Genomic DNA, 9,401 nt, shown 5'->3' on the forward strand with positions numbered 1-9,401 from the left:
AGGAGAAGGAGAAGGAGAAGGAGAAGGAGAAGAAGAAGAAGAAGAAGAAGAAGAAGAAGAAGAAGAAGAAGAAGAAGAAGAAGAAGAGTAGTAGTAGGAGGAGGAGGAGGAGAAGGAAGCACTAAATGTTAGGGTTACTGTGAGAATCAAAGTTTTGTTTTAAGTTTACTGTGCCTAAGAGATACATAAAACTATCATTCCTCTAACCTGTAAGCCCCTTGCTGAAGGACAGATACTTCCTGAAGTGCTGGAGATATTATTTATGCAAGATAATAAGCCACATGTTTTTCCCACCCTAAACAAATTTGTTTGAGCCAACTACATGGGATGTGCTTGGTCACATATAGACAGGAGTATTCAGGCGGTGAGGATTTCAGGATATATGCTTCCCCTGATTGGACCTGGTGGGAAATACATGTCCATGAATTTGACTTTAAAACCCTCTGCAAAATGTGACCTGTGAATATTTTCTGGACTAGCCAGAGTCCATCACCCTGACGAGTATTTAACTAAAGCTTGCTTTAACTTTGGGTCAAAATTATGAATGTAGTCTTATTCTCAAATGGTGAGATTAACATTTTCTAGAGTCCCCAGTGAGATTCAGACCACCTGAATGTCTCTCTATAAGACTGGAATATAGCAAACATGGCACTGACAGATATTTCTTTTACTATTCCCCCTACTAAGAACCATTATATTACATTCCTAAAGCTGGTCCCTCCAGACCTGGTCCCTTATATAGCCATGGACTCATTCCTGAGACAAAACACTGAGGTCCATCCATCAAAATTTACTTTACTAACCAGCCAGTTTACCAAGTAATAACATAGAGACATTTTATTAATTATGAAAACTTGGCCTTAGTTTAGGCTTGATCCAATAGCTATTATACTTTTAGCCCATTTATATTAATCTACATTCTGCCACAAGGCTTGTGAGCCTCTTTGTACTGGCACTGCCTCTTACTCTACATCTGGCTGATGAATCCTCCCACATACGACTCTTTGTCAGAATTTCTACCTCTGTTTAATAGGCCAGTAATTCTTTATTAAACCAATCATAAGATATTGTAGGTAGTATTTACAAGATATGATACAGCCATAAGTATAACAACAACAAAGTCCATTCTCTAATTATATTTTTGCTGGTATAGAAATAAGCATTTGAATAATTCAAAGACAGCCTTTAAATGGTACACAATAAATTCAAGTATAAATTCATTAGATGAGTAATATGTAAAATCAGGATTCATAAATTCACCCGCCAGGGTCCTGCCTTGACAGTGAGATTTTCAAGGGAGGTAGCAGTGAGTAGCATCAGTGACTGGGGCCAAATGCTGATGACTTTGGAAATTTAACACTAGATATTCAGGGCCTGAAAGCTGATACCTGCTGGAATTAACTCTTGCTGATAGCAGCAGGAGAAACTCAGTTACTTGGGTTCTTTGCTCTTTGACTCAGGGATCAAAGTCTCTCTGGTGAGGTGAGAGGCTCAGAGTTCCTGGACTTTTCTTGAGCCAGAAAGACAAGAAAAGGAACAGAAAGAAAGGGAGAAACAAACAAACAAAGGATGAAAGTCAGGCAGACATAGACACATGTATGTTAGATGAAGTTGAAAATGGCTACCCTGACACTTCATTGCTCTTAGTTTTTAAACCTTTTCAGGATATTTGATCACATGGTTTTCTAAGGCCTTTTACCTTCCATAAGTTTATTGCAAGTTTAAGGCAATAATTCATGTGATAGGTTGCTAAGGCTTAAGGAGATACAGCAGAATTGTTTACATGTCTTTCTATTAAGACCGGTACCTGACTAAACATTTATCATCTGTTTTTTAGCCACAGTAAAAGCATTATCAATTTAAAGCAACAATTTTTCTTTCTGAGCTTGCATTTTTTCCCTTTTTTTCAGTTTATTGGATATTTTATTTATTTACACTTCAGATGTTATCCTCTTTCCCCATTCTCCCCCAGAAACCCCTTATCTCATTGCCCCTCCTCCTGTTTCTATGAGAGTGTGCCCCCAACTCATCCACCCACTCACACCTCCTGGCTCTTGAATTCCCCCACATTGGGGCATCCAGCCTTCTTGAGACAAAGGACCTCCTCTTTCATTGATGCCTGACAAGGCCATCTTCCACTACATATACAGCTGGAGCCATGGGTCTTCTCAGGCTTGTTCTCAGGCTGGCAGGTTAGACCCTAGACGCTCAGGTTGGTTGGTATTGTTGCTGTCCACATTGGGCCGCAAACCCCTTCAGCTTCTTCAGTCTTCTAACTCCTCCATTGGGGACCCCGTGATCAGTTCAATGGCTAGCTGCAAGCACCTGTCCCTGTATATGTCAGGCTCTGGCAAAGCCTCTCAGGAGACAGGTATATTAGGCTCCTGTCAGCATACACTTCATGGCATCCACAAAAGTGTCTGTATTTGGTGATTGCACATGGGATGGATCCCCAGGTAGAGCAGTCTCCGAATGGCACCTCCTCCAGTCTCTAAAGCAATAGTCTTTATGTCATAAGTTAGCACAGTTTTGTCATGAGACAAATCACCTGCCTTGTGTCTTAGTATTTTTATGTCTTGTATATGTTTTAAAAATCCATCATTTCTTTTGTTTTTGCCCCTACAGTAAATGCTGATTCCCAGTTTAGGACCTTTAGTTATCAGATATTGGTCTCATTCCTAACCTAGCAAGAAGGTTTTCCTCAACTGTAAATTTGTTCCAAGACTGTTTTCCTTTGCTAGTGCGATGCACAGTGGCACATGATGATTTCCAGAGCTCTAGCTGCAGCTTTTATTCTACAGGGGGCTTGGGATTACTTGTATCAATTTAGTAGTTCTATAAAATCATTATCAAGAATTATGAAGTCATCAATTTGTCTATAAAGCATTAACATGAAAGCACATATTCATATTAATTCTGCAAGAAATTTGCCAAATAGGATGGGCTAATGCCCAGGAATCATTAGACTATAAAATAGTGGCACAAAGGGGCTATTAGCAGTGAGAAGCAATCCTGGAAAGAAGGCTCTGAGGACTCTGCATCTCAGAAAGGACTCATCCCAGCCATCCAAAGTGATGGGCCAACTCCAGAAGTGTTTGCCATAGCTTTTGCTAGATGGCTTCTGACAGTTACCTTAGTACAGACTCCCTCTTTTTCTCCTTAAAAATCATATCCTGAAAAATACACTTGCTTCTTGCTATTGCTATTGCTACTTCGGCTTGATGTTTTCCTTTGAAGTCTCCTACTACTCATGCTTCTTGTCTCTCTGAGGTAATATATCTCCTTTGTGCTGAGTATTTGGTGTTTGTGTGTATTTTATACTGACTCCAAAAAGGCTTTCTTCCCTTACATTGGTGCAGTGACATGAATCATTTCTTGAGTAGGTCTATAGGTCTACCCTGAATCTAGTTATCAATTTTTCGAGATCAGTTGGTGCTTGTTCAATTCAATTGGTGAATTTTTCCTTAATAACCTATCCTAAACATTCTCCAAGACACTGAGTGATGACTGTTGAGTATTTGATATTTCCATTCTGTATTTTTGGGGTGGGCAGAAGATATCCATCCATGGCATTCAGTAGCCACAGGGAGGTGGACTCCCTTGGATAGATATTAGCCACACTTTGGTTTCATTGGTAGTTTCATTTTTACCTTTGTTGTCTCTGCTGAAATCTGGTGCCAGCTCCTGTGGTGCTGTAGTTTATGCATGGTCGTGGTTTCTGTTGGGCTGAGTAGTGGGTCCCATGTGTCTGCCATGGCTCAGGGAGGCAGAAGTGTGCGAATTTGACTGAGTTTACTCCACCATCCGCCAGGCTATGAGAAGCCACCGAGCTCCACTCTGGGCATGGGGAGATCTCAGTCTGAGATCCACAGGGGCAGAGCTCTTGGGTGAGAACCCCCTGGCAAGAAGGTGTGCGAGGATTGACTGGTTTCAGATTCCTTGGCTTTCAACTCTGGCTCCTGGCCACCACTAACAAAGGGAACTGTTCAATCTATCCCAACCAAGAACTCCAAAATAGACCCAACATTGCTGATGCATCCTAACACTGAAGTAAATGGGCTGGATGTCTTTAATCCCAGCACTTAAGAGGCAGAGGCAGACAGATCTCTGTGAAGTCAAGACCATCCTTGTCTACAGAGCAAGTTCCAAGGAAGCCAAGGCAGCCAGGGCTACACAGAAAAGTCCCGCCTTAGAGAAAAAAGACAGTCTACAATTTTAGGGACCAATGGAAAGAGATGTACTCCTCACCATTCCCTCCTGGTTTCCTCTATCCACCTGTCCCTGCCTGCTTCTCTGATTGATTCTAATCAATGCTCCAAGCTTTTCCTTTACATTCTCATTTCTCTCTAGGTTTCTCTCATCAGGAACTGGAATATTCTTTATGGCCCTGTTGTCATGCATATCCCTCACCCTCCTCATCAGTCATTCCTCCAATCCCTGCCACCATCTTCAACTCTGAACTTCCAAACTTCTCTAATCAAAATGTAATAGTTTCATTTCTTATCTGTGAAAAAATAATCATTATGAGATGACAGTCTCTCAAGCTGACATTTCATCCCTTATAACTCACCCAAATTCTCTCCAGGCTACTCTACCACATCACCCAGATAACAACATACCTAACATTCTTTCAATATGTAACATTTTTGCATGTTTTAATTATTGAATAATAACTCAAGAGGTTTATTGACCTCTGTACATGGTAAGCAGGGAGAAGATGCAATCACTTAAAAGCACCAAAAACCATTACATACAAAAATTAAGAACTAAGTTAGGACTCCTAGTGCGATACACCTAGAGGGGGAAGAGTGGTAGAGGTATCATTCACTTCTATCCTTCAGCTCCAGTTAGCACCACTGGATGGAATCAAAAAAGACCTGTTCACTGTCTACTATAAGGGATTCCCCAGTGGCTCCAGTGACCTCAAGGGGTCAGATGGCAGATATTTTGATTGTGAAGCCCTTTTCTGGGGCATAAACTTTCATATTCCTATTACATACCCAGTGAAGTAGAGATCCTCACAGTAATGTTGATCTTTGGAGATCAAAATAATATCAATTCTTCTGTGTGGATATTCATTTTCATCGTTTTTTTTTTCTGGGATGCTGGACTTTGTTTCACCTTTTGACAGAATATCTGTAATAAAAAAGATATTTTGTAACTATTCCATACCATGATGTAACAACATTTGCTGTTTGTTTAAATTCTGATGTGAATTTTGGGTGGTTGGTTATGTTTCCACTGGACTTTCCACATCTTCTGCAATTGCTACAGACTGTAGCAATGTATTCAGGATCTACTGTTTTGATTTCACTAAATACAGCATCTTATATCTATCTCTTCATGAGGAATTCTATTTTCAAAGTCCTCAAAATATTTCCCTCAATCCATTGATGATGGTTCAATGTTTATTTTTTTCTGATTTTGAAATGTTTTAATTTTTTCATCTATAAACTTCCTTGCAGCAGATGGATCAATGCCAGTAACTAGAGGCAGGAAATTCATAGATAAACTTCTATCATCTTGATGAATCCTTTCCAGCTTACACAATTTTCCAGTTGCCAAATTTTCATCAATATTTTCAGTAATTTTTGTTTCTATGCATGGCTATACACATTATACATATGAATTGTATGACTCACATTCTTCTCAAAGCTTTCAAATTATATAAGCATGTATATAATGTTATGATAGTTCAAAAATTATTTTAAGGTATGTAAATATAAGTTATAAAGGTCTGAGAGTGTAAAATCTTAATTACTAATGTTTGTAAATGCAAATTATAAGAAAAATGTTTTATGTTTCTAAATATAGGAGAACTTAAGTTATGAAGGACTGAGAAAGTGATTTTTGGTCTGAGAAAGTAAGTTAAGGCATATGAAAAGTTGTTTCAGATTTTTTCCTTCTCTCTGTGGTTCTCCAAGCATTTACTATGACTCAAAGGCATGAGTCCAGTGTTCTTTGTACAATATTGATTTCAGTAATAAGTTTCAAGAAACTTCAAGCTTAACTCCACCCATCACAGGTCAAATGGACTCCAGATAAGTACTCCTGTCAGCCAAGAGCATAACTGTCCCCACTTATTCATAACTGAGGGTGTAATTTCTCCTCCTTTCCCTGATCTTGGTACTTCTTTGCCATACCTACCAGTACTATGATCCTAAACATTTCAAATGTACACTCAAGATAAAATTTCCCCTAAACTCCTTAATTTTACCTTCTGTCCCTAGTCTTTCTTTCCCAACAGATTTCAAATTAACTACAAACTGATCCAGCAACTTGCCAGCCCCAGGTGTTATCTTAAAATCTATAGCCTAGACACCTCCAAAGCAACTAGCCATAAATGGTCTGATTTCATGAAAAAATCCAGTGCTACCTTGACTTCTGTAATACCAGGTGGTCCCAGAGAACCTGGGCAGTCACTGAAACAGCCTTCTGTTCCAGACCTTGAAGAACATTCCAGCTTCCTTGGGTCACTAACTATGATTCCCCAATATGCAAGATGCAAACAGAGAGAATGTTGTCCAGTTAGTCAACATCCAGTAACCAAATAATAAAACAAAAAGGTGGTGATGAAAGGCTTTCTAACAAGCAAATATGGTACTGACAAGTTTTAACATTTATCATTTCCCTCCTTTCTAAAATTCATTAGATTGTATCTCTAAAGCTAGCTCCCTATACTGGTAGGTTTTCTGTGTCAGCTTGACACAGATTAGAATCATCAGAGAGAAATGAGCCTTAGTTGAGGAAATGCCTCAATGAGATCTAGTTGTAAGGCAGTTTTTCAATTAGTGATCAATGGAAGAGGGTCAAGTCCATTGTGGGTGAGGCCATCCCTAAGCTTTTGGTCCTGGATTCTATAGGAAAACAGGCTGAGAAATCCAGATTGAGCAAGCCAGTGAGCAGCACACCTCCATGCTCTCTGCATCAGCTCCTGCTATAACGTTCTTTTCCTGTTTGAGTTCCTGTCCTGACTTCATTCAATGATGAACTATCTGTGGAAGCATAACCTAATAAATGATTTCCTGTTCAGCCTGCCTTTTAGTCATGGTGTTTCATTGCAGCAATAGAAACCTTAACTAAGACATCATCCAAAATCTATTCTTTGATTTGGCCTCTGACTCATTCCTGAAAATGAACACCAAGGTCCAACAATCAAAATCCATTATTTGACTTAAATGTTCAATCAGGATTTAACAACTCATCCCAGTCCAGACTCCCTTTTCTCCTTACAAACCTACTCCTTCATAAAATGCTTGCTGCTTGCTTCCTGCTTGCTATTGTTCCTTCTACTGCTGCTGCTTCTGTCTGTTGTTGCTCCTGCTGCTGCTACTGTTCCTGCTGCTCCTGCTGCCGCCTTTGTTGCTGCTGCTGCTTGATGACTGCTTTTGGAGCACCCTCTAATACCCCACTACTACTTGCCTTTTCAGAGTAATAAAGGTCCTTTGTGCTGAGAATTTGGTGTCTTGAGTGTTTTCTGTACTAACTTCCAGGTAGCTGCTCCCCCTTACACCACCCACCAAAAGTCTAAAGATGGACCTTCACTCTGGAATCCAGGGGCTGGGGGCTACCTCCGAAGGCAAGGTGTGCCTTCAATTTCTCAAACTATCTGAACAAACTTTCATGCTGAGAAAACATCAAGCATCTATGGAAACCTTTGTTGATTCATAGCCTGGTACTATTCTATAGGGTCCCAAACTGGGATGTAGGAGGACTTCAGTGGTACTGTAATATTCTCACATTCAGGGCAAATAGTGAGACATTGCCTGCCCACCTAGTTCTTGTTGGCTGAAAAGCTTTATGTGTGTGTTTTGGTGTGGAGAGTTATTTTCTGTTCGTTTTGTGTGTGCGCATAGGTCTATGTTTTCTGGTGCGTCCGATACTTTTGTTGAAAACATGGAACTAAGGCAAAAATGGTTTAGGTTTAGTTGAATGTATGAATGTGTAGTGACCACTGAATATTTTTTGACTGTTTTTCTTTGAGTGTATGGCATTTCTATGTTCTGTGTTTCTTGGTTTTATGTTTCCTGTCTCTGCTGCTGCCAGCTATCAGCCCCTATGGGTGTCATGGCTGCTTTGATGACAAGGGCTGATAATTTTTCTCTGAACATTCTAGGCACTAGGTTCAGTTAGCTCATTATAGGTTCAAATGTCTTCTGGTTGTGGATAATGTTAACGTTGTTTTATTCTATTCTCCTTTATTGAAAAAAAAATGGCTTTGCAATTGAGTTGGGAATCTCTTATTTTCAGACCCAGGCAGGGTTTTAAAGTATCTGTGTCTGTGGTCAAGAAAGACACCTGATGTTATAAAATTGAACAAGACAGCAAAGAAGGACAGTCAAAAATTTGTACTCTTGGTTTCACTTAACTGGTTAAAACCTTTGCTACATTTAAATCTTATCTCAAGAGCTGTAAAACTATTAAGTGAACTTTCTGATCCTCAAGTCTTGTAAGTTTATTATCTCTGATTAAAAGTCTTCCAGATGTGTGAAAAAAGTTAACTTGAAACATGTAATACAGGGTTGAATACAGGTTGAATACTACATAGTTAATTTTAAAGGAAGCATGTAGCAGAGCACCATCTGGGGATATAAACATGCGTCTTGCTTCCATCTTTAGGCAGCCACATGGCTAGCAGCCAAGTTTTTGAGTGTTAGAGAGGGTAAATGTCATGTGTCTTCACTGCCATCTTGATTAAAGGTCACTATATGGTGTAGACCAACCAAGCAGACAATAACAAATTACCAATATATTTTGGATTAGGTTGGATTCCTGTATGATATTTGCTGCCCCCAAAATAAAGTTTATAAAAGATAGGATTTTTAAAGAATGCCTGTTTAATAAGGCATTGAAGCTGAAATCCATACACAAATCCATATGCAAGCATCATCAGCTTCAATCGGTAAAGGCATTTCTAAGATAGCCATCACCTTTAATAAATATGCAATTTCAGAATCATCTTTTACATAATTCAAGGTAGAATCCCATTGGAACTCTGAATATGTATCAGTAGTATAATGTATCAACACATGTATGTATGTTAGATCTTTTAATTTTACAAAACGAAATCATAAGCTTTTTGTATAACATTATTCTAAGACAGCATCACTAAGTAGAATCTGGATCTTTTTTGTTTTATTTTACAATTGCCAGATCCATTATCTGTTTTTTAAAAATTGAATATTTTATTTATTTACCTTTCAAATGTTATCCCCTCTCCCATTCCCCCCAAGACCGCTTATCCCATCCCCCTCCTCCTCCTCTTTCTATGAGGTTGTATCCCCACCCATGCACCAGTTCCCATCTCCCTACTCTTGAATTCCCCAACACTAGAGCATCCAGACTTTCAGGTCCAAGGCCCCCCTTTTCCACTGATGCCTGACAAGGCCATTCTCAACTAC

The 9,401-nt window shown here is 39.4% G+C and overlaps 1 pseudogene; it reads right to left on the bottom strand.

The window, feature by feature from the left end:
• Window positions 1-4,847: 4,847 nt before the first annotated feature.
• Window positions 4,848-8,927, bottom strand: LOC114637453 (annotated as a pseudogene).
• Window positions 8,928-9,401: the final 474 nt, after the last annotated feature.

This window comes from Grammomys surdaster, unplaced genomic scaffold (genome assembly GCF_004785775.1).
Source record: "Grammomys surdaster isolate TR1022 unplaced genomic scaffold, NIH_TR_1.0 100, whole genome shotgun sequence".
NCBI classification, from domain to species: domain Eukaryota; kingdom Metazoa; phylum Chordata; class Mammalia; order Rodentia; family Muridae; genus Grammomys; species Grammomys surdaster.